At 34.3% G+C, this 26819-nt stretch overlaps 1 protein-coding gene and 1 long non-coding RNA gene across 2 annotated transcripts in view; one reads left to right on the top strand and one right to left on the bottom strand.

The window, feature by feature from the left end:
* LOC136043956 (transcription factor SOX-6-like) overlaps positions 1-20504 on the bottom strand; it is a 146727-nt gene extending 126223 nt beyond the window's left edge. Inside the window, exon 1 of the mRNA XM_065729031.1 lies at positions 20409-20504. The gene's annotated coding sequence lies outside the window, so the exon portion shown is untranslated. The remainder of the gene's footprint in view (positions 1-20408) is intronic.
* A 148-nt stretch (positions 20505-20652) lies between these two features.
* LOC136043955 (uncharacterized) overlaps positions 20653-26819 on the top strand; it is a 57992-nt gene continuing 51825 nt past the window's right edge. Inside the window, exon 1 of the long non-coding RNA XR_010621763.1 lies at positions 20653-20756. This is a non-coding gene — a long non-coding RNA (uncharacterized LOC136043955). The remainder of the gene's footprint in view (positions 20757-26819) is intronic.

Below are 26819 nucleotides of genomic sequence, written 5' to 3'. Positions count from 1 at the left end.
ATGGACTGTTAAACAGCCTCCGGTCATGCAGATATTTTGGGCAAAAAGCGGGTAAACCGCGGAAACGGATAAAGGCCGGAAACAAAGCGCTTGCCATCTTTGAAATCAAACGAAGTCATTCTTATGGAAAGAAAACATTATGTTTATCAGTAGGAGCCCCCTCAGAAATAATTGATGAATGTTTATCTTTTATTCCAGCGGTACAATAGACTTAGAGAAATCTTGAGAACATTTTTTCCTCAACTTTTATAAACACTCAATAGATAAAATCCCTACTATATAACCCTAAATTTAAAACACATCTCTCCAACTACAAAAAGAAAGTAAAGTTGTTTGTTCCATGATGTTTTTGGTATGGTTCAGCAGCCTTTTGGCCGATTAAAGTTAGACTGGATAGTTCAGTTTGCTTTTTTGATTTTTCAGTGTTTTTTTTTGTGTATATGTGTATGTGGGTGTGTGTGTGTTTGTGTTTGTGTGTGAGCGTGCGTATTGTCAAGAACATGACAAAATCTGCATAAAGTGATCAATACACTGTTATTTTTTTATGTGAATTGGGAAACAAATACAAAGTAGAAACAATAGGGAAAATGTTTTCAAGACAGTGGAAATCAGTTCTGTGAATATTTCGGCCCTATGTCCAAGGGCCGTCTTCAGCAAAATACGAGAAAAATAGAGAAAATATGTATGTATAAATAAACTTACATTAAATTGTGAGAATTAAAATTAAATAATGTTTTTTAAAACTTTTTTAAAAACAGCCCTAGCATCCTTACTTCAACGAAGTTCAACCAGGACTCAGTCCTGGTTGGACTGAAAAAAAAAACAACATTATTTAGTTTTAATTCTCACAATTTAATGTAAGTTTATTTATATATACATATTTTCTCTCTTGTTCTCGTATTGTGCTGAAGACGGCCCTTGGACTTAGGGCCGAAATATTCACAGAACTGATTTCCACTGTCTTGAAAACATTTTCCCTATTGTTTCTACTTTGTATTTGTTTGTTATGGAAAGGCAGTGTGGTCTTCGTCGCTATTTTTTATGTGACTTGGGAATACCTAAGAGGTAAAAATATTGGTAATAGCTTGAGTCCTGCCCCAAAAGTAGCTTTTAAAGCGTTCTATATTTTTCAGATTAAGCTGTTCTATATGCCTGTAAATGGGTGACCAAGTTGTATACCATAAGATATAGCGTCCCCCCTACCTGCAGGAATTGACACCTTTGCGTGCTTGCTTTTTTTTTCCAAGTATGGTTAAGATTTTTTAATAAAATTAAAAAGAAAATAATTATTTGGGTTTCAGTTCTCTACTAAGACAAAATACGTTTCATCATTTCCTTGCTTTCTAACTTATACATAAGTGACTGAAATATTTCCTTTTGTAGAACATTCTTTGTTTTGACGTCAAATATCTAGATTTATTCTAAGCTTACCTACAAAAATTGATAGAAAGTGTTAGAGAGTACCTGTAGCTTAAAATTTTTACTTGCTGGCTGAGTTGAGAGCTAACTAGCTGATTTTAGTTTGAATCTCCCCCTCCCCGCCAGCAATTGGCACTCAAAATATGCTTGTTTTGCTTCAATGTCGATTCTTTTTTGCTTTGCCATTCTTCAAGACAAATATTGAGTTTTCTACCGAGAAAAGACGCCTTTTATCATTTCCTTGCTTTCAATCTTGTATATACGTGACTGAAATATAGCCTCTTACAGAAGAGAATACTCCGTAATCCTTCGTTCTGATGTCAAAAACCGATATTTATTCTTTTCTTAATCCAAGGTAATACTTTGGTACCACCGAAGTCTTTCAAAAGTGAATTCAAGAGCCAACAAAAGATTTGACATTGAATTCAAAAGCTGAAAGTGTCTATAGGGTTTCAATAGTTCCAATATTTGGTGGCGTGAGGAATATGATTGCCACTCAGAAGGCTATTGACGCTAAGCCTTTTGTCTGGCGTCTTCCACTCGATTGAATGATATGACATATATAAAAAAAATACTAAAAAGGGGGTAGCAAAATGCTCTTCAGGAATAGATTAGAAACAATTTTAAAGGAAAGGTGCTCTTAGCTTTTTAATTTGGCCATAAATGGTGTAATGTAAATTTATCAAACAGAGTTTATAATGACAAAGAAATAGCTACAAATGAATATACTATACTAAAACATACAGAAAGAGCGCTGCAGAACCAAACAGCACATCTGGAATAACTGATGATAAAAGAATAGTTATAAAGAAATGTATTTAAGAGCTGTACATAATCAGCCAGTATATTTGAGCGGAGAAGGAAATTGCTCAGATTTTGAAAGTCTGAGTCGAGAAAAAGGATTGTTCCACTCAATTGAATAATGCGGCATAAAAAATAGAAAGAGGATGTCAAAAAGGACTCTTCTGGAAGAGATTGGATGCAATTCAGCTTCTTAAATTTGTTACAAGTGGCGTAATGTAACTTTATTTCACAGGGTTTTTAATGGCAAAGGAATAACTATAAATAAATAAATATATTAGGACCTGAACAAAACCAGCAGCGCTACGGAATTAACCAGCACATCTGAGCCGAGAAGTAAAGCTGTTCAGGAAAATCTAAGGTGAGAAGGAGAGGCTTGTTCCAGTCTGTTGAATGACATACAAATACTAAAAAATGTGGTAGAAAAGGACTATTCACAAAATAGATTAGAAACAATTTAGGAAGAAAGCTGCTCTTAGCTTTTTAGTTTGTGTCACAAATGGTGGGATGTAAATCTATTGCAAAGGATTTTTCATGACAAAGGAGTAACTATAAGGAAATATATTAAGACCTGCACAGAATTAACGGCACTACAGAATCAACCAGCACGTCTAAGTCAAGACCCAAAGCTGTTCAGGAAAATTTAAGTCGAGAAGGAAAGACTTGTTCCACTCGATTGAATGGCATACAAAATCCTGAAAAATGTGGTAGAAAGGGACCATTCACAAAAAAGATTAGATACGATTTAGGAGGAAAACTGCTGTTAACTTTTTAGTTTGTGTCACAAATGGTGGGATGAAAATTTATTGCAGAGGATTTTTCAAGACAAATGAATAACTAAAAGGAAATATATTAAGACCTGCACAGAAGTGACAGCACTACGGAATCAACCAGCACGTCTGAGTCAAGATGCAAAGCTGTTCAGGAAAATCGAAGTCGAGAAGGAAAGACTTGTTCCACTCGATTGAATGACATACAAAATCCTGAAAAATGTGGTAGAAAGGGACTATTCACAAAATAGATTAGATACAATTTAGGAGGAAAACTGCCCTTTGCTTTTTAGTTTGTGTCACAAATGGTGGGATGAAAATTTATTGCAGAGGATTTTTCAAGACAAATGAATAACTAAAAGGAAATATATTAAGATCTGCATAGAATCGGCAGCATTGCAGAATCAACCAAAGCAAATATATTCAGGAAAATCTAAATCGAGAAGGGAAGGTTTACTCCACTCCACTGAATGATATGACATTTGAAAAAATACTAGAAAGGGGGGAGAGGGTAGAAAAGAAATGTTCAAGAATAAGTTAGAAAACAATTAAAAAAGAAAGCTGTTCTTAGCTTTTTTGTTTTTGCCAGAAACCAAATGATGTAACTTTATTACACAGGGTATCTAGTTACAGAGAAGCAAATATAAAGGAAGATATTAAGAATCAGCAGTACAGATTCGATCGTCATATCTGGATCAAGAATATATGTAGAAAACATAATAAGCTACACAATTTTCATGATTAACTTAGTTTTTCTATAGAAACAATCTACCTTCGGGTGCAAACAGACCGTCCCTGTTCCAATCTCAAACCCCAAAGCAAACCTTTAGTAGTGACACCTGACCAACAAGGGTGTACTGCAGGTGAAGAACTACCATTTTACTGAACATAGCTAATGTTAGCTTTGTACTCACTATGGTCTTTTTTATGGGAGGGCGTAATTTCTATGGGACCCTACCCAACTTACCATTCCAGCTATATCTATAGCCCATATGAGTATCATATTCCCAACATGAGCGTCGAACTTGTAGAAACAGAATGTTTAACTAAGGTAAAGGACCCCATAACCAAATAGACCAACATCAGTGTATTATGCTCATTTAAACCAGGTGGTTTAAACCCACTGATAAAGCATATAAATCGTTGTTTACAAATAAGATATTTTAATAGCTTAGAATAGCTTGTTCAGTGGTTGCAGGCAAAGGGCTGAAGCCCTTGTGGGGAACTTTGAAACACCGAGACATGGATTTCTTAGCTTTTTAACAACAATTACAATAGGCAAACAACAGTCTTACATAACGTTTCAATCATTGTTACAATTATCATTTCAATCAACGTTACATAACGCAGCAATCATCAAAATAAGGTATATTAAACAACTTGTTTAATGTTTAAATTTAAACATTGTTTAAACTTATTAAACTTAATTTTATTTTTAATTTTAATTAACTTAATTTATAAACTTAATTAACTAACTTTTATTAAACTTAATTAATTAACTTTTAATTTATTAACTTGTTTAAATTTATTAAAAACGTTAGAAATGTTGTGAGTGATAACTGTAATGATTTTCTCCATTTGATTGTAGTAACGCACATAAATAAAGCGTTCTAGTGATAAAAGTTAATTGAAAAGTCACCCTTGTCAAAGGTAATCAAAGACTAAAAAACAGGCGTGAAAAAAGAACGTATGCATTAAAAAAATTTTAATTTTTACTGGGTCCAAATATGTAAAAAAAAATAATGAAGCTAAAATGTTCCCATTGAAAGTTAGTAGCATAAGGAACATTACAGAATTAAGACGAGGGGAAAAAACTTCAGAAAATGATAGTATCTTAAAGAAAATATACCACCAAATTTTGAATTTAATAAGTCTAGGAGCCACATAAAGTGGTTTTCAGGTCTATCTACATTAAAAGAGACAAGCGTAATTTTCCCCAAAAAGATTGTAATGAATGAGCTTTTTTGTTATTTGGACTATATTATTAAACCTTTATCGTAAAGTAATGGTGAGGGGGGTCATCATTGGAGCTAAATTATACATTTGTTAGTCATTTCAGTAACATAAGATCACTGATATATTTGCTATAGTCATAGATCACTGACATATTTGAATCAAGCAGTTCGTGGAAACAAACTGTAAGTAAGGAGCGACTCAATAGTAATCGAGACTCTAAAAATTAGAGTCTTGATAACAGTAGATATATCAAAATAATTTTAATTTTAATTTTACCCATCAAAAGTTACGGACCTGAGAAAATTTTCCAGTGGGTTCAAAAAAAGGGGAAACGCCATGAAACGTCGATTGATCTTAATGAAAATCATAACATCATATTCAGCATATCAGAGAATCCTACTGTAGGGATTTCAAGCTCCTGTGTACAAAAATGTGGAATTTCGCAGTTTTTTTTTGTCTGAAGAAACAGCGATGCGTGTTTATTTGTTCGTTTCTAATAATCTCTGTTTATATGTTTTTCTTAGGGATGATCGTTACGAACCAGTGATTCTAGAAGATTGAGAGAGCGTTTATTTGATCGAAAGTCGGAAATTCTAGTTCCCTTTTAAAGAAACTAAAGAGATTGGAAGACAACTAGCTTCCTCCCACGTCCCCTTTTCCCTAAATTCGTTCGATCAAAATTTTGAGCTAGCCATTTTGTTCGGCATAGTTGAAAGATCCAATAACTATGTCTTTGGGGGCAACGTGACCCCCCAAAGGTCCCGGGAAAAGGGATGTAAGTTGCAAAGGTTAACTATTGTTTATGTATACTATTTGAGTTTAAAGACATCTTTTTTTTGGGAGGGGGAATTTTCTGCTTGGGAGGATTTACTACGATGAAAATTTTCCTTTGGAAGGGAAGTTTTCGAAGGTGAGCTTTGTAGGGGAAATCTTACTTAGAGTGGATTTTTCGGAATTCTCTCTTTGTAGACTAAATTTAAAATGTGGAAATGTTCCGCGGGAAATTTCCACCGGGGTTGGGATTGTCTGGAGGGTTCTTCAATGTAAGGGGAATTTTCCACGGGAGAAGTTCTTCATTGGAAAATTTTCCGAAGGAACAATCTTCAACTGGGGGTGGGGAGAATCCTTGGTAAAAAATTTTCACGGAGGGTGGGAATATCTAACATGATTTGAAAAACGATCAGAAAGTAAAGGAATTTTCAAAATGAAAGTATGCTAGTGAGAATTTTTCGGGCCGTAAAAAATTTCCCTGTGGGTTTTCAGTGTGGATGGAATTGTCGGGGGGAAGTTTTCTAGGGGAAAGCTTTATTTTTAAGAAATTTTTGTGAATTAGGGAATTATCCATGGAGAGAAGCTGAATTTATTGGCATTACTGGGAAAATGATCAGAAATTAAGATAAAAAAAACTTAAATGTAAACAATCAAAACTATAAAATAAATTGAATTAAAATGTTTTTTTAACTGAAAGCAAGAAGCAAAACTAAAACTTTTGGCAGCGGGAAGCCATCGTGAAAAATTGACAGATTGTTATAGAAAAATAGTGGCAATATTCATTCAACGAAGCTATTTTTTTTAAGCGTTATTTAATTTATGTATTATAGCCTACTAGAAAAATTCCGCAACAACTGTTAATAGGGAAGGGTAAGTGAAAGTTTTTGGGGACAGGGTCCTTGAAGCTTCAAAAAATACGTTTTTATTAGAGTTTTTGTTTTAGGGGCTTTTTAGGGGGGGGAGGGGCTCTAAAAAAACTTTAAAACCACATAAAAAGTTTGTTTGTATGGACTTTTGTTATGTTTTTTACGAGTCAGACTATTTTATGGAAGGAGGTTAAAATCCCGTAGACCCACCTAATACGGCCTTGTTTTCTACACCTAAGTTTTCGAAATTTTTGTGAGGTATTCTTCAGGTCAATGTGGAGGGATAAAGTGTCCCTCTAAGTTCTCTTCTAAGCATACACCAAGTATTCTGTATATAAGGGATGGCACAATAAAACGAAATCAGTTCAATTCTAAAGCTGTTTTAATAAATTTTAATAAACATTATAGTTCTTTAAGTTTTTATTATATTGATACGTTATAAAAATCAAAATGTTACGATAGAAAAGTGATACCTTAGTTTAAAGAGCGAAGAAATGAGGACGAGATAGCTCATATCAGTTATTAATCGCATAAGATAGATTGTAAAAATATTAATTATTTGCGAAAAAAACTCCATTGCACTAGCAAATTTTTATTCTTTGCTCTTCTTTTACCAATTGCCTTTCGCTACATTCGAACTGACAGTTTTATTGCGTAAAGACAATTCACCATATGCACCTTAGCCTTTTCACTGGGCAAGATTTTTCGAACAAAAGAAAAATAAATTAAAATTGGGTTTTCGACTCTAGACGCAATGAGCGATACTTGTTTTAGTTTAATCTATTTTCAAAGTGACTCTCTTGTCAATGTGACCTTTCTAGAAGTTGCCCTTCGAACGAAGGTAAAAATGAATGGAGTTCCTCCTAACAACACCATCCTATAAGTAACCTATTTTATTTCTAGCATCTCTTTCATCACTACTAACTAATAAAAATCTAATAAAAGACTACTGAAGAAGGGCTATGCTTCAAAATTGACTTAGTGTGACAAGGCCACCAGAGGTCACTTAAATTTAATGATTTACTCATATAAAGCCAATGTCCGACTCAAATCGGTTGGATTCAGTCTCTAAATCTCCGTCTCATTAGCTATGCGGTCATCGCTTTTTTCAAAGGGGTTATCATAAACATGTCATCATCTGGTTATCCCTAGTCATATATGTTTTGTTCGGAGTGAATAGACAAGGAATGAGCCATTGTTGGAGTAACAGATTTCAAGGCAATAAAATGTGGTTTTAAACTTTTTTTGGAAATAACAATGTATTGTGCTGATTTGGCTGGAATCTATAGTAGCACTCAATAATCAGGCGAAAAAAAGAAAGGAAGTTAATTGTAATTCGAGCAAGTAGACAGTAAGTTTTTCAAAAGAGTTGCACACGCTTTACAAAATATGTACCCCATTATACACAGGGCCCTACATACCATGTGTTGCAGATATGTACCAAACGTAGCACAAAGTTTGTCATACATGTCGTCCAGAGGCGTGGGGGAGCGGAAGGGGGTCCCGTGCAGTAGGAAATTCAAGTGGACAACTCCAAGATATAGACCAGGAGGAGGAAAGGGGTTGACCCCTTAAGCTTTTTGAAGGTTCTAAATGAGTGTTGATAGGTTTTATTAAGGTGTTAGCTCGTGTAGATAGTTAGATTAATAGTAACTTATCACTAAAATGCGTGTAGTCCGATATATCTTGACTGGAATGGATAGACATGGAATGAACCAATGCTGGATGAAAAGATATAAAGGTATAAAAGCAATAATTTAAATCTTTTTCCAGAAATAAAAGAATCATAGTGATTTAGATAAGCAATTAGCCTATAGCTAGAAGTCCTTAATGATAACGATGAAACATATAGCCTATAGCTAGCAATTAGCCTATAGCTAGAAGTCCTTAATGATAACGATGAAACCTAGCCTATTGCTAGAAGTCCATAATGATAACGATGAAACATGTAAAGAGGTATCGGCCTTCGGGCCAGTAATCCCAATTTCTGCAAAGTGCTCCCATCATTCCATAATATTCGTATGTGATTCGATTGTTTTGTTTTTAAGTCTTAACCACTCCATTGAGACAATCCAATAAAATCAACCGTTCTTTCCTCAATGGTAAATCTATATCAAGACACAGATAAATTATTGTTCAAGTGAGAAAAGGTTACTCACCATTTTGTGTTTTTCAGGGTTTGTCTATTTCTTTTTTTGCACTACGCATACCGGAGTGGAGACCTCGGCAAAAAAAATAGTTTCCTTTTTTCTCTCTGTCTGTAAATTACCTTGTTTTACTATGATTTTTTTTACGTTCCCAATTTGGCTAAATTCAAACGCATTGATATTATTTCATGCTATATATTATAGTCTACGAATAGAAGCTCCGTCTTAGACCGTGGATTCCTATCCCCCCAATGACAGTTTTCTCCTTTTCGCATCAAGTAGTCAACCAGCCACGAATAACATATGAGTTGCCAATTCCAAATATGTGTATAGATCTAAATTTTCAATGCTAAAATCCCAACAGCCCCACAACTACTAAAGCCTCGTGACTCATCACTGACCATCACTACTAAAGCCTCGTGATACAGAGTTTCAACAGTAGTTGTTTAAGACAACTTATCAAACAGTTCGTGGTAACAAACTGTAAGTAAGGAGCGACCCGGCTCAATAGTAACCAACAATTTAAAAACGGAATTTTGATCAACATAGATACATCAAAAGAATTGGAGTTTTTATGCTAATTTTAAATACATAAGTTTCATAAAGTTTAGTCCTACCCATCAAAAGCTACAATTCCGAGAATATATGCCTTATTTTCGAAAAAGGAGGAAACACCCCCTAAGTCATAGAATGGTGATGAAAATCAGGTTCAGTGTATCAGAAAACCCAACTGTAAAGGTTTCAAGCTCCTATTGGTAAAAATGCAGATTATTTTTTTTTTAATTTTTTTTTTGCCAGAAGAAAGATCATAGATGCGTGTTTACTTCTTTTTTGTTAGTTTTTCCCATGGGTGATTCTATCAATCCAGCGGTCCTAGAATGTTGCAAGAGGACTCATTTAAATGGAAATTAAAAGCTCTATCGCCCTTTCAAGTGACCAAAAAAATGGAGGGTAACTAGGCCCCCTCCCACGCTCATTTTTTCCCAAAGTCACCGGATCAAAACTTTGTCATAGCCATTTTGTTCAAAATAGTCAAGAATCTAATAAAGATGTCTTTGAGGATTACTTAATCCTCCAGAGTCCCCGGGGAAAGTGCTGCAAGTTACAAACTTTGCCCATTGCTTACGTATAGTATTGGGAAGTATAAAGGCATTTTTAGGGGGGATTTTTTCTAGTGGGGGGTCGGGGGAGTGGGTTATGTGGGATTACGTTACTTGGGTTACATGGAAGAATTTTACATGAAGGGGGGGGGAGCTGGTTTTTCCAGCATTATTTAAAAAAACAATAAGAAATTAAATTTTAAAAACGAGTTTTTCAAGTGTAAGTAAGGAGCAACATTGAAACTTAAAATGAACAGAAATTATTACGTATATGAGGGGGTTCGCGCCACCGTCAATATTTCGCTCTTTGTGCTAAAGTATTTTTATTAATTTTAAAACAGCTAATTGTTCTAACTAAAAGGCTTTCAGGATTCAGGGGGCATTCTGATAGAATTGGAGCAAAATTCGAACTACATTGTTAAGACCGAGGTATTGACGAGGGGGCAAATCCTTTCATATGACGTATATGAGGAATTTCTTTTCCTCGTCAGTACCTCGCTCTTTAAGCTATAGATAGAATTTTTGAAATTATAGCCCATATAAAGAATACTTTGTATGTGTTATTTTTAGTCCAATCTTAGTTTTTAATATTACCTTAAGCAGACTCTTAACTATGATTAAATAAAAAAAAAATTAGTTTTTTTAACTGAAAGTAAGGAGCGACATTAAAACTAAACGAACAGAAATTACTCCGTATATGAAATGGGTTTTCCTCTCCGTAATCCTTCGCTCTTTACGCAAAAGTTTTTAATTGTTTTAAAAATTAGATTTGTGGCAAAGAGTCAAACTTTAGCGTAAAGAGCGAGGGATTGCGGAGGGAAAACCCCTTTCATATACGGAGTAATTTCTGTTTCGTTTTAATGTCGCTCCTTACTTTCAGTTGAAAAAACTAGTTTTTTTATTTAATTTCTGAACGTTTTTGAATTAATACATGTTTGACTTTGGCTAAATTATAACTTATTAAAATGAAATTTGCATACTAATTCTCTTTTTGGCTATATGGCTTTCTCTAAATTTCTATCAGACGATTTTGAGAAATAAGGAGCGGGGAAGGAGGCGTAGTTGCCCTCCGATTTTTTGGTTATTTAAAAAAGCAACTAGAACATTTATAATTTTTAACAAACGTTTTTATTAGTAAAAAATGTACGTAACTTAAGAATTAACTTGCGTAAAAAACTTTTATATTCTTATATTTGTATTATGTATATGAGGGGGTTTGTCCCCTCGTTATTACCTCGTTTTTTATACTAAATCTTAAGTTTTGTCCCAATTCTTTAAGAATGACCTCTGAATCAGAAAGGCCGTAGAATAAGTAGTTGAAATTACTAAAAATACTTTAGCATAAAAAGTGATGTATTTATCTCCTCCTAAATACCTTGCTTTTTATGCTAAAGTATTTCTAGAACCCCTCTTATGCTTAATAATCTCTGTTCGTTTTAAGTTTTAATTCTACTCCTTACTTTCAATTGAAAAAAAACTTTTTCGTGTTTATTTTTTCATTGTTTTTTCATAATAACACTAGAAAACCCTGCGCCCTTTTCATTGAGTTTCTCCTCCCCCATGACACATTCCTCCAAGGAAAGATACTCCCAAATAGCCCCCTCCCCTCAACCCAACCACCCAAATCAAAAGAATCCCCCTGAAAACGTCGGTACACTTCCCAATTACCATTACTGTATGTAAACACTGGTCAAAGTTTGTAACTTGTAGCCCCTCCCCCAGGGACTGTGGGGGAGTAATTCATCCCCAAAGACATAGTTATTATGGTTTTCGACTATGCGGAACAAAATGACTATCTCAAAATTTTGATCCGTTGACTTTGGGTAAAAATAAGCGTGAGAGGGGGCCTAGGTGCCCTCCAATTTTTTTGGTCACTTAAAAAGGGCACTAAAACTTTTCATTTCCTTTAGAAAGAGTCCTTTTGCGACATTCTGGACCACTTGGTCGATACGATGGCCCCCTGGGAAAAAGAAAAAAAAAATTTGTAGATAGGAGCTTGAATTTGTTGCTATGGGGTTTTCTTATACGTTGAATGCGATGGTGTGATTTTTGTTAAGATTATATGACTTTTAAGGGGTGTTTCCCCCTATTTTCCAAAATAAGGTAAATTTTCTCTGGCTCGTAACTTTTGATGACAAAGATTAAATTTGATGAAACTTATATATGTAAAATCAGCATGAAAATCCGATTCTTTTTATGTATCTTTTAGCATCAAAATTCCGATTTTTAGAGTTTCGATTACTATTGAGCCGGGTCGCTCCTTACTATAGTTCGTTACCACGAACTGTTTGATTTTTATGTGATAATAAACCAAAAACATTCTATGTTTTCTGTTTGCGGTTGTTGTTGAATAAAAGAACAAGTTTTTTCCAACTGAAAGTAAGGAACTACATTAAAACTTAAAACGAACAGAAACTATTACGTATATGAGGGGGTTGTCCCTTTATCAGTGCCTTACTAAAAAGAGTTTGGGAAAGAAGGGGCGTTTGAGGGGGGCTAGTCGCTCTCCAATTTTCTTATTAACTAAATAAAAGCATCATAACTTTTAATTTCCGTTTGAATAAGCCCTCTCCTGATCTTCCAAGACCATTGGTTCAATATGACCATCCCTGGCTAAACAAAACAACAAATAAATACACATACGGTACCTTTCTTCTGGCAAAAATTCAAATTCCGCATTTTTTGCAGATGGTAGCCTAACAACCTCTGCAGTTTGGTTTTTTGAGATGCTAATGGTGTGATTTTTTTTTAAATTTCTTGCTTTTTTGGGGTTGTTTTCCCTCGCTTTTCGGAATTCAAGCAAATTTTCTCAGGCTCGTATATTTGATTAGTAATATTAAGCTTAACGAATTTTTATATTTTTTACATTTTCATAATTGCAGTTTTTAGAGTTTCACTTACTATTGGTACGATTCACTTCTTACTTACAGTTCTTTACCGCGAAATGTCTGGCTGGTCAATGCAGTCACTTTAAAATTGTACTGCCCATTGAGAAAAATTTTTTAGCAAAAGGTTAGTAACTTCTTTATTTTTATTGTCCAAATGTTTCAGATATTATATATATATATATATATATATATATATATATATATATATATATATATATATATATATATATATATATATATATATATAAATGCAGCATCAACTTGCAGCATTTGTATTCTATAACTTTCTAAAGAATTGAATCTTAGATATTTGTTATTCTACGTTAATAAGTTCCGTCGAAGAAAGAGTGCGGCATAAATGACATTATTACCCTGCGATTAGAGTTGAATATAGTTTTGTAAATAACAGTAATCTGTTACTAAATAGGTTAAGTTTACATTGTTTTGGCAGGATAGACGAAGGTATTTGTTTATTTCATTCTATCAGTTTCTAAAGAGAATTAGCTTCAAAATAAATTACGTTTTTAGACATGATTTATTCTAAGTTTTGAAGTAACTTAAAAAGGGATAAAAAGCTCTTTTCGAAAACTTTTATTTTTTATCATATTTTCATTTCGTGTAGTGTGAGCAAAATGAATGAATTTTTAGAGGTTTTACGAGTTCAGGGTGCTAAAATAGGCTTGAAAATTAATGTTAAGAAGACTAAGTCACTAAGGTTAGGAATAAGTGAAGATGAACAGGTGACCTTAGGTAACGAAAAGATTGATCAGGTTGGGAGCTTCAGTTACCTTGGTAGTATTATTAGTAAAGATGGTGGGAGCAGTGAAGATGTTAAAAGTAGAATAGCTAAAGCTCAGGGTGTTTTTTCACAGTTAAAAAAAGTTTGGAAGAATAGAAAGATAAGCCTACAAACCAAGATTAGAATATTGGAAGCTACAGTGATGACAGTGGTCAAATATGGCTCTGAAGCATGGACACTCCGAAAAGCAGATGAAAATTTACTAGATGTTTTCCAGAGAAATTGCCTACGGATTGTTCTGGGTACCCGGCAGACTGACCGTATTTCAAACAGTAGGTTGTACGAAAAGTGTGGTTCAATCCCGCTTTCTGGGGCTATAATGAAAGAAAGGTTGAGATGGCTAGGCCACGTTCTACGGATGAAGGATGACAGATTACCGAAGATTGTCCTTTTTGGCCAACCGTCTGGGGCTACACGGAAAGCAGGTCGTCCTTGTCTGGGTTGGGAGGATGTCATAAATAAGGATTTAAAGGAAATGGGAACTTCCTGGGAGGGTGTAAAGAGGGAGGCTTTAAATAGATTAGGTTGGAGGAGGAGCGTGCGTAGCTGTGTTGGCCTCAGGCGGCTTGGTGCTGCAGTGAGTTATTAGTAGTATTAGTAGTAGTAAAAACCTATTGTTTTTGGATTTTTTAATAGTAACAGTAAGCTAATGGTAAACACCTTTCATTTTGAAAAATAAAGTAGATATCAAAGCAGGTACATACATAGGTACCTACATTATTCTTTTAAGGGATGTCCCGCATAGTAATTGTAGACCAAAAGGCCTCCCCCCCATCACTTGGAAGTACAAATCGATACTTTATTTCGGTACAAGACAAATATACCGTAAAACTCTATTAAGTGTGCTGTAAAATCTGAATGTGCCTCAAAATTCAAAAACCTTGGAAGTTTCTTCGGAACAGTTTCATTTGATGTCAATATCCTATGGAGGTATACCAGGTTTATAATGATACCCTACTATTAACGGAAGACAATTTTTTCATGGGGGGGGGGCAACTTTATAAAAAAAAATAAGGAAAAATTTACAGTTCATATGGAAAAACAAAACAATGTAGGGAACTTTAGAATGATCTTGCGAGTTCAGGGAAGGTCATGGGCCCGAGGGCCAAAATGCTGTTTACAATCTAATCTATCAAATAAAGCCCAAAATATCAGAAGCAAGCTACCCCTAATCTCGTGACAGATAGTATGAATCACTGGTACCTGCAGAAGTTGTTCAATAGGACAATTATGTTGACAATTTTCCGACGGAGTGGGAGTTTCAATAAAGTAATTTTTTAGGGAAATTGCAAGAATTGTTTCGTATTTTACAAAATTTTTGACGCTTTTAGATTGTCTGTTTTTTAGGCAGGGGTGGGGTCAAACACCAAAAATGACCACCATACATGAGTCTGCCTACAAGACTGAGCCTTTTCGTGGTCTCATACAGCTTACATTTTAAATTTGTCATTGTATACGTTTTGCCCAACAGGGCTTAAATTCAACCTCAATTCAATCTCCTTGGCTACATGCTAAATATGAATGAATCCTGGCTACATGATTCATAAATATATAAAATATTATAAGATGTGGCATTTCCGGTTCTGAATTGGAATGTCAGAACAAATAGAGCAAATTTATACTAATACTACTACTACTACTACTGCTAATAAGTCACTGCAGCACCAAGCCGCATGAGGCCAACATAGCTACGCACGCTCCTCTTCCAACCTAATCTATTCAAGGCCTCCCTCTTTACACCCTCCCAGGAAGTTCCCATTTCCTTTAAATATTTCCTTATGACATCCTCCCACCCCAGACGAGGACGACCTGCTTTCCGTGTAGCCCCAGACGGTTGGCAAAAAAGGACAATCATCAGCAATCTGTCATCCTTCATTCGCAGAGCATGACCTAGCCATCTCAACCTTTCTTTCACTATTACCCTAGGAAGCGGGATTGAACCGCATTTTTTGTACAACCTACTGTTTGAAATATTGTCAGTCAGCCGGGTACCCAGAACAATCCGTAGGCAATTATGGTTTATACTAGCCTAATACTCACAAATAGAGCCAAAAATGTAGTCAACTGATCAAATACAGCCAAAAAAAACAGCCTTGTTGACATTTTCAGAGAATTTTTGCCCCGAATATGATTTTGTGTGGGAGTATGATGTAGCTTTCTCACTCTTTTATGGTTATGACTTCAATTTTCTAATTTAACAGACTGCTTTTAGATGAATTGTCAGGCAATGTACATTCTCTTTACGAAATTAAGTAAAAAAAACTAATTTTTTTAGCTGAAAGTAAGGAGCGACATTAAAACTTAAAACGAACAGAAATTACTCCGTATATGAAATGAATTGTCCCCTCCGCAATCCCTCGCTCTTTACGCTAAAGCTTTAAATTGTTTTAAAAAGTAGAATTGTGGCAAAGAGTCAACTTTAGCGTAAAGAGCGAGGGATTGCGGAGGGGACCACTCATTTCATATACGGAGTAATTTCTGTTCGTTTTAAGTTTTAATGTCGCTCCTTACTTTCAGCTAAAAAAATTAGTTTTTTTTTTTTTATTTAATTTCTGAACGTTTTTGAATTAATGCATGTTTGGTGTTGGCTCTCTGCACATAAATTATTAAAATGAAATTTGTATATTAATTCTTTTTTTGGCTAAATGGCTTTCTCTTAGTTTTGATCAGACGATTTTGAGAAATAAGGGGTGGAGAAGGAGGCCTAATTGCCCTCCAATTTTTCGGTTACTTAAAAAGGCAACTAGAACTTTTAATTTTTAACGAACGTTTTTATTAGTAAAAAATATACGTAACTTAAGAATTAACTTACGTAATAAACTTTCATAACCTTATATTTTTATTATGTATACGAGGGGATTTGTACCCTCGTTAATACCTCGCTCTTTACACTAAATCGTAAGTTTTGTCCCAATTCTTTAAGAATGACCCCTTAAAGAATAAATAGTTGAAATTACTAAAAATACTTTAGCATAAAGAGCAAGGTATTTATCTCCTCCTAAATACCTCGCTCTTTATGCTAAAGTATTTTGCTAAAGTATGATGTAGCTTTCTCACTCTTTTATGGTTATGACTTTAATTTTCTAATTTAACAGACTGCTTTTAGATGAATTTTCAGGCAATGTACATTCTCTTTACGAAATTAAATAAAAAAAACTAATTTTTTTAGCTGAAAGTAAGGAGCGACATTAAAACTTAAAACGAACAGAAATTACTCCGTATATGAAATGAGTTGTCCCCTCCGCAATCCCTCGCTCTTTACGCTAAAGCTTTAAATTGTTTTAAAAAGTAGAATTGTGGCAAAGAGTCAACTTTAGCGTAAAGAGCGAGGGATTGCGGAGGGGACCACTCATTTCATATACGGAGTAATTTCTGTTCGTTTTAAGTTTTAATGTCGCTCCTTACTTTCAGCTAAAAAAATTAGTTTTTTTTTTATTTAATTTCTGAACGTTTTTGAATTAATGCATGTTTGGTGTTGGCTCTCCGCACATAAATTATTAAAATGAAATTTGTATATTAATTCTTTTTTTGGCTAAATGGCTTTCTCTTAGTTTTGATCAGACGATTTTGAGAAATAAGGGGTGGAGAAGGAGGCCTAATTGCCCTCCAATTTTTCGGTTACTTAAAAAGGCAACTAGAACTTTTAATTTTTAACGAACGTTTTTATTAGTAAAAAATATACGTAACTTAAGAATTAACTTACGTAACAAACTTTCATAACCTTATATTTTTATTATGTATACGAGGGGATTTGTACCCTCGTTAATACCTCGCTCTTTACACTAAATCGTAAGTTTTGTCCCAATTCTTTAAGAATGACCCCTTAAAGAATAAATAGTTGAAATTACTAAAAATACTTTAGCATAAAGAGCAAGGTATTTATCTCCTCCTAAATACCTCGCTCTTTATGCTAAAGTATTTTTAGAACCCCTCATATGCGTAATAATCTCTGTTCGTTTAAGTTTCAATGCTACTTCTTCCTTTCATTTGAAAAAACGTTTTCATGTTTATTTTTCATTGTTTTCTTATAGTAATGCTAGAGAATTCTGCGCCCTTGTCATTGAATTTTTCTTCCCCATGACAGATTCCTCCAAGGAAAGATCCTTCAACATAGCCCCCTCTCCTCAGCCCCACCCCCAAACAAAATAAAATCCCCCTGAAAACGTCTGTACACTTCCCAATAACCATTACTATATGTAAACACTGGTCAAAGTTTGTAACTTGTAGCCCCTCCCCCAGGGATTGTGGGGGAGTAAGTCATCCCCGAAGACATAGTTATTATGGTTTTCGACTATGCTGAACAAAATGGCTATCTCAAAATTTTGATCCATTGACTTTGGGAAAAAAATGAGCGTGGGAGGGGGCCTAGATGCCCTCCAATTTTTTTGGTCACTTAAAAAGGGCGCTAGAACTTTTCATTTCCGTTAGAATGAGCCCTCTTGCGACAATCTAGGACCACTTGGTCAATACGATGACCCCTGGGGAAAAGAAAAAAAAAAAAAAAAAAAAAAAAAAAACAAATAAACACGCACCCGTGATTTGTCTTCTGGCAAAAAATACAAAATTCTACATTTTTGTAGATAGGAGCTTGAAACTTCTACAGTATGGTTCTCTGATACGCTGAATCTGATGGTGTCATTTTCGTTAAGATCCTACGACTTTTAGGGGGTGTTTGCCCCTATTTTCCTAAATAAGGCAAATTTTCTCAGGCTCGTTACTTTTGATGGGTATAACTAAACTTGATGAAACTTATATATTCAAAATCAGCATTAAAATGCGATTCTTTTGATGTAGCTATTGATATCAAAATTCAATTTTTTAGAGTTTTGGTTACTATTGAGCCGGGTTGCTCCTTGCTACAGTTCGTTACCACGAACTGTTTGATAACAATGATTACACAAAAATATTGAAAGTTCCAAGGAGGAAAGCGGAGATTCCTCCTCTCCCCCACCCCTAGAAGACTAAAAGTACAAAATTTTGTAGCATCCAACAAAAAAAACTTACAGAGAGACAAAACAATATTTATTATTTTTAAATCTAATCTAAACCCTGTAAAAATTTTCAGGACCGTCCTTCTTTGGAAGATTTTGACCGGCACCTGTAGTACCCAAACGAAGGGATGTGTATGCGTTAGAGTCACTGAACATTTAAGAACGTAAATCGCATGTTGTCATAATTTTAAGAAACAGTTTAGATTTACTAAAATGTAAATGATAAATATAATGTATAAGTTATGAAAATGATTCAATGCATAGTAATATGTAGGATATTAACAGCTCTATTCGAAACACAAAATGCAGTGTTTTCCAATCACAATATTGAAATAGACTTGAAATGATTTCAAGAATTATTTTTCTTTACTATTACGTGAGACACAAGTGGGATATATGCTATAGCTTTTTATATGCGTAACGTTTTAGATGTTGTTAATAAACATCTGTATATGCATAACGTTATACACATATATAAAAACAATTATATACGTAATGTTTTAAATTCTTTTGATAAACTTCTTTATATACGTAAAGTTATATACATCTATAAAAACAATTATATACGTAATGTTTTAAATTCTTTTGATAAACTTCTTTATATACGTAAAGTTATATACATCTATAAAAACAATTATATGTGTAACGTTTTAGATGTTTTTAATAAACATCTTTATATATATGTACCGTTATATACGTATATAAAAACAATTGTATATGCAACGTTTTAGATGTTTTTAGTGAACTTCTTTGAATACGTAACATTTTATACGCATATAAAAACAATTATATCCGTAACGTTTTAGATGTTCTTAGATGTTTTTAATGCGAAGTATCTGTAGCCTATAATATTTTTACAGCCGTGTTAAAAATACAAGATACGCTTGGCTTCAATTAACATATTAAAATATGCTTAAAAACCACTAGATAGAAGTTCTTCTTTTGAATTTTTCTTTTACTTTATTTTTTCTTTTATCATTGTTACTTTTTACTTATTCTTGAGGCTCAGACTGGACATATTAAGCGGAATTATATGGGCATAAAGTTTTTGCTGTCACGATTCAGGGGGTTTGAAATTTCATACTTCTACTTCGCCCATTCAAACAATATGATTTCATTTCACTGCCCTTGGTACTTGGATAAACTGTTCAAATCTGTACGTACGCAGGGGGGAGGGGCCTTCGGGCCCGGCCCCCCCGAAACTTTGTGAAATGTTTAATTTCCCCATGGTTTCTTGGGATTTCTGGCAAAAGTAGAACATTTATTAAGAATCTAAATACATGTGTGAAGCCTTTTTTGGGGGGATTTTACAGCACGCCATTATCCGGTCAAGTCACTGCCCAATTATTAACCCATTGTCTTTCTAACTTTTTACCCTCTTTGAAGTAATTAGCAATTGTGCTGTTATTATTTTTTTTTTTTTTGTAAAGAGAGTTTGCTTTACACAGCAAAATAGAATTATCCTTGATATTAGGGCGTTTATCCCCCCTTTTCAGGATAAAGTAAAGCTTTTAATGGATCAATTTTGGAAACTATCATTTTTCATTAAAATCTACGTTTTTGCAATAAAAGAACTACCCCCCACAGAATCTATATTGCATTGTTAACCCTAAAATTTCCCTTTCAGTGGGATATAATAGATTAATCACTGGTTCTAAACCGCTATAAACACAACCTGAGCCTAAAACACACTGTTGAGGCTTCAGTCTTCTTCCCCCCCCCATCCGCTACAATACTACAGGATCTGTATTTTCCGATATACCTGCTTTTTGCATTACTAAATAAAAAAGTAGTACTTTATATCTGCTGTTTCGAAGGTTTTGGCCCCCCCCCGGAAAAATTCCTGCGTACGTGCCTGGTTCAAATCATTAGTATAAAGACTAGGTCAGCAATGACTTACTATATAAAAAATGGAAGTTTTATTCCATCTCTTTGCTGTAGCACCTAATCACTGTGACAAAACAACAGCAACTGTTTCAATGAACAGTGGAACGCCGTAGGGCATATAGAATAAAACTATCTGGAGCGCTTGCACAAGAGAAAGACAAGAATGGGAAATGGTGATTGGCTGGTTTCTTAAAACTTGGAAATAGTAAAATAAAGAAAGAACATTTGTTTAGAATCACGTTTTCGACTTTGAGAGACTCAAATTCCTTTTCTCAAGTTTCTTTGAATTCTAATCAGTTGGAAGAATAAATATTCTAACAGCAACACAGCTCGTGTTTGTAGTTTTAGAAAATTGAGCAATGTGAGTGATTCAACTTTTTGTTACTGCGTTAATTTTAATGCTAAAAGGCACTGAATATCATCAACAGTATCTTACTATTAAATATGACAAATTGCTGAAGACTCTCCTTTTTGGCAAACCGTCTGTGGCTACAAGGAAATCAGGTCGTCCGTCTGGGATGGGAGGATGTCATAAATAAAAATTTAAAGGAAGTAGGAACTTCGGGGGAGGGTGTAAAGAGGGAGGCCTTGGATATATTAGGCTGGAGGAGGGGCGTGCGTAGCTGTGTTGGCCTCAAGCGGCTTGGTGCTGTGGTGAGTTATTACTAGTACTAGTAGTATAATAAACATGGATAGAAGCAAGATGCGATAAGGGAGAGCAAGGGATGTATTTTTTGGTTGAAAATTCTAGGAATAAGGAGATGCAAATTTTTCGTCCTAAGCTAAAAAAAAAGTAAAGTAAAATAAATGAGTAATATAAGGTTCACTTGGCCCATTGACATTTGAAAAGGTGCTATCATCTGGTATACCTGTTAAAAACCCATGACAACCATATAAGGGCACTCCACGTCCGAGAGCATTTTGTTATACCATAATTTAAGGATAGCGTCCTGGTATAAAAAAGAAGAAAATTCAACAGTCACCGATCCAGCTTTCAGAGACCGAAATTCTTTCTCTCAAGATTCTTAAAATTCAAGGCAGCTTAAAAATAAGTTTCATAACAGCAACACGTTAATGTTTGTGGTTTTACAAAATTAAACTATGATTGATTCATGCCAATTTCAAAATTAAGAGGCTTTAAACAAGATGAATTATCACATACTAACAGGAAAATCTATTCCCAGTAATAGGAAGGGGGTGTACTTTTCAAAGTGTAGGGGACGATTTTGTGCTTTTTCAGTTTAACAAAAGACTATTTTTTAATGAAAATACCGAAATAAGGTATATTGAAAACCAAGGGGGGAGGGGTAACGTGGGCACTTAGTCAAATTAACATCTTTTATGGATTTCTATGTCTTCAAGCCTATTCGATATATATAAACTTTACTAGCTAAAAACCAGGTTAGGTTTCTAGTACTTGTATGTAGTATTTGTATTTACATTTAGAAGTATAGCAAAAAAAGATAAATTTATTTAGACTGTTCTATTTCAAAATGCATTAATCAAATTGTTTGATATTAAAAGCTAAAGTTATCTTGATAATTCGTTTTTGTTGTTGCAATGTTGAAGTATTTTAATTGCTATTATTATTTGTTTTTTGCAAGAGCCCTAGGGTCTTCCTGCTATAAATATATTGCATAGTTCCAGCCTATACCTCCTGATGTAGAAGTGTGTGGTTTGGGGTATCACAGGGTTCGTTCCCTATGGATATTTTCATAAACGGCTGTAGAATTTCTTACTAACTTTCCATACTTACACTCTATGTTCAAAAACTTTGCTCCCCTTTTAGACCATCAGACTCTCCCCCCTCACCCTTAAGATGAAGATCTGGGTGTATGCCTTACCTAACGTATCTATAAAAGCGTGTTTCTTAGCATAATGGGGTGCTTACAGTAAAAAAAAAAATTCAGGAGCTGTCTGAATTTCAGATATCAGATGAGGCGAAAACTCTGGTCTTGCTGCATGTTCAAGTTCAAGCAATTCACCTAATAACATTAGATATAATAATATTAACATTATAGCATTAACAGGTTAACATATTGACATCACAAGATACAATATTAACACTATACATTAACAGTACTGTATTATCCAGAACACACTCAAGATGTTTGCTCAGTAAGATCTGAGAAAAACCGGGTTATCTATCTGTAATCGGTTATAATTAGGTTAGTCTTTGTGAAAAAATTAAATAAAAAAAAAACAAGTTTTTTCAACTGAAAGTAAGGAGTGACATCAAAACTTAAAACGCACAGAAATTACTTCGTATATGAAAGAGGCTGCTTCCTCATCAACGCCCCGCTCTTTACGCTAAAGTTTGACTCTTTCTCTCAATTCTTCTTTCTAAAACAGTAAAAAACTTTAGCGTAAAGAGCGGGGCGTTGATGAGGAAGCAGCCTCTTTCATATACGAAGTAATTTCTGTGCGTTTTAAGTTTTGATGTCACTCCTTACTTTCAGTTGAAAAAACTTGTTTTTTTTTTTATTTAATTTCTGAACGTTTTTGAATCAATGCATGTTTTGATTTTGGCTCTCCGCAGAGGAATAATCAAAACGAAATTTGCATATTTCTTTTTTTGGCTCAATGGCTTTCTCATAATTTTGATCGAATGATTTTGAGAAAAAAAGAGCGGGGGACGAAGCCTAGTTGCCCCCAGATTTTTTGGTTAATTAAAAAGGCAACTAGAACTTTTAATTTTTTACGAATCTTTTTATTGGTAAAAGATTTACGTAACTTATAAATTAGCTTACGTAAAGAACTTTTGTATTCTCATGTTTTTATTACATATATGAGGGGATTCGCCCCATCGTCAGTACCTCGCTCTTTACACTAAAGCTTAAATTTTATCCCAATTCATTAAGAATGACCCCCTGAATCACAAAAGCCGTAGAATAAGTAGTTGAAATTACCGAAAATACTTTAGCGTAAAGAGCGGGGTATTAGAAGGAGACGAGCCCCTCATATGGGTAATAATTTCTGTTTGTTTTAAGTTTTATTGCTGTTCCTTACTTCCAGCTGAAAAAACTTTTTCACTTTTATTTTTATATTGTTTTTTTTTTAAATAATGCTAGTAAATCCTGCTCTCCCTTCATGGAAATTTTCTTCTCCCATTACAAATTCTCGAAGGAAAGTTCCCCCAGCATATCCCCCTCTTCTCAACCCCTCCCCCAAACCAAAAAAATCCTCCTGAAAACGCCTGTATACTTCCCAATAACCATTACTATATGTAAGCACAGGTCAAAGTTTGTAACTTGCTGTCCCTCCCACGGGGACTGTGGGGGAGTAAGTCGTCCCCAAAGACATAGTTATAAGGTTTTTTGACTACGCTGAATAAAATGGCTATCTCAGAATTTTGATCCGTTGACTTTGGGAAAATAATTAGCGTGGGAGGGGGCCTAGGTGCCCTCCAATTTTTTTGGTCACTTAAAAAGGGCACTAGAACTTTTCATTTCCGTTAGAATGAGCCCTCTTGCAACATTCTAGGACAACTGGGTCGATACGATCACCCCTGGAAAAAAAAAAAAAAAAAAAAAAAAAAAAAAAAAAAAAAAAAAAAAAAAAAAAAAAAAAAAAAAAACAAATAAACACGCATCCGTGATCTGCCTTCTGGCAAAAAATGCAAAATTCCACATTTTTGTAGATAGGAGCTCAAAACTTCTACAGTAGGGTTCTCTGATACGCTGAATCTGATGGTGTGATTTTCGTTAAGATTCTATGACTTTTAGGGGGCGTTTCTCCCTATTTTCTAAAATAACGCAAATTTTCTCAGGCTCTTAACTTTTGATGGGTAAGACTAAACTTGATGAAACTTATATATTTAAAACCAGCATTAAAATGCGATTCTTTTGATGTAGCTATTGGTATCAAAATTCCATTTTTTAGAGTTTTGGTTACTATTGAGCCGGGTCGCTCCTTACTACAGTTCGTTACCACGAACTGTTTGAAAACTATGGTTTAGGTATACTTTAATTGAATATTTAATATAAACAGGGTGGTTAGGTATTTAATAATATGCGTTCTGGGTGGCCTGTTTTCCATAATTCTTAGTTGTGGTTCCCTTAGTTTTCTTACTAAAGTCTTACATTTTCATCATATTTTCGTATATTTTATTTTAAGTTATTGAACTTCACTTCTTGAACGTGGTCGGTATAATACACGATTACCATATTAACTAATACTATTAATAATAAAATGAACTAATAAGATCAACATCCCAAGAGATAGTTAACACAACTCTGACCTACCTTAACTAAAAACAGCTGTTCCTTCCTTGCTTTTGTTTTTAATAATTAACATTTTTTTTGTATTCTAAGGCGAAAAGCAGTGTTTTGAAAACTCCTGTTTCTGACGACATCGTTACCTACTTTCTTTTCATTGATTATTATGTTAGTGATTGGAAAGCAGTGACAATCGGGCTTTGGTCCTGACAGCAAAGACAAAGCCATTTCCCTGGTGACAAATCTTTCATTACCGAATGGACAATTACCGAGAGTAAATACTTTCTAATGCCAACAGGTTGGGAAAATAAATCTGCGACAAAATCTTTCTACAAATCAGATTAAAAAACACTGTGGAAGAAAAACAAGTAAAATAAAACCTACACCATGCTATTAAAAGAATACAGCAACGCCTATTGAGAGGGACGTATCCTCTAGAATTCCCCCGTCCCCCACTTGAATTTGAAAAATCTTGTTTGCTATTTACATTGAAAAATGCCTTTTTGGGAGTATTTTCGTTTGAAAAATTGACAAAAGTGACAAATCCCCACCTGCATTTTGAAAAATACACTTTGCCCCCCCCCCCCCTAAGTTTTTATGAATTTATATCACTGAAAGAATAATTTGCAAGTCGAAATTCGCGTGATTAACAGCCAATACATTGTCGAAAGCTATTTTACATAATCGAAAATTCAATAGATTTCTGAAAAATTTAATTTATTATTTCCAGGAAATATAATCTGGTTAGAAAATCGTCCCAATGGCGGGAAACATCTTTACTTTTCTCAAAAGTAGGATCTCGTGATGTGATAAGGAATTAAAATGTGTATGTAGAAACTTTTCCATGGAAGGATTGATGGAATTTCAATGGGTATAAAATTATTCCGAATAAAATACGTATTTCATGGAGAATGAAACCTGTTATATTTGCCCACTTGGACTGCACCCCTTAGCGTTTGTGCTTGCATACCATATATGCTTAATATTAATAGGGTCCCGGGGTGGGTGTGATCTTTGTTTTGGGTAGTCCTGCTTTAGGATAATCAAGTTATATTTATAGAAGGGGTTCTAGCCATTTTTAAGAAATTTCCACTACCCCACCCTTTAGAAATTGCTGGATTTCTTTACACAAACGTAATTTTTAAATCAGAACTGTTATATGTTTTCCTTTTCCCTATGTTATCAAGAAGATGTACACGTATGCAGTACACTTATCCGTCATCTTTATTCATTGCCTTAAAAAATCTCTTATGTAGAATCGGATGAAAAATTTCGTTTTTTCTGAATTCTTAGGTTTGCCAAGGCTTACCAAGCTTTCCCAAGAAAATTGCCTCGGAATATATAAACGTCTTAGATCAGCCATATACGCAGAAGCTTACTTTGGGGAGGGGCCGAAAATTACTGGAGATGGGGGCTACTTCAAAAGGACACAAAGTAGGTAAATTGCATGGTCTACACTAGAAATTAAAAAATATGCTTAGGTGTTTTTGAAGACCCTCCTGTGTTTCCATGACTCAAAAATAACAGTTCAAATAGGGATGAATGCTTTTATTAGATTTAATCTATTAGAAATCTATTAGCCATGAATCCATTTTTTTTATCTGCTGATGGTCACTGTATATGCGATCGAAATATTCAAAGTTTTCTTGTCATAGTTTTTCACTGTCTAATGAAAGGATTTATCCTTATTTGAACTGTTATTTATATAATATGGTTCAAAAATTATTTTGGGAGGACGAGGGCATGGACGCGAAGCTGAAAATGAAAAATATATAAATTCCACACTAAAACTAGTCTAGTAGTTTTTACTATATAGTTTGGACTGTATTATCTTGTATTCGATCCAAGTCTTCAAACTTATAACAAGGAAATTCTTATGATGTTGCACAAAGCCCAAAGCAAAATGATATAGCTACAATTCTACCCTCTCCATTGCCTGTTCAATATTTTCATTCCATGTCAAGTATGCTAACCGATTCCTGCACTTTTCCAGGGGAAAAGCCGGGGGGTACCGTTTAGTATCTGGTGTTATTTATTTATATATCGTAGTCAATCTTTCAGGTTATTTTCCAGTTATGCTTTTCTGGAGATTGCACCATAGATAATAAATGGTAAAAAAAGATTTTTTAAAGAATTGCTGTAAAATAAACGTGTTCACATTCTACTGTGAAAATTTGGGATACTGTAAAAAAAAACTGAAGCTTTAG

The sequence above is a fragment of the Artemia franciscana genome, chromosome 2 (assembly GCF_032884065.1).
Source record: "Artemia franciscana chromosome 2, ASM3288406v1, whole genome shotgun sequence".
Classification (NCBI taxonomy): domain Eukaryota; kingdom Metazoa; phylum Arthropoda; class Branchiopoda; order Anostraca; family Artemiidae; genus Artemia; species Artemia franciscana.
The sequence above is the reverse complement of the archived record's forward strand: the minus strand, read 5'-3'. Positions and strand labels throughout refer to the sequence as shown.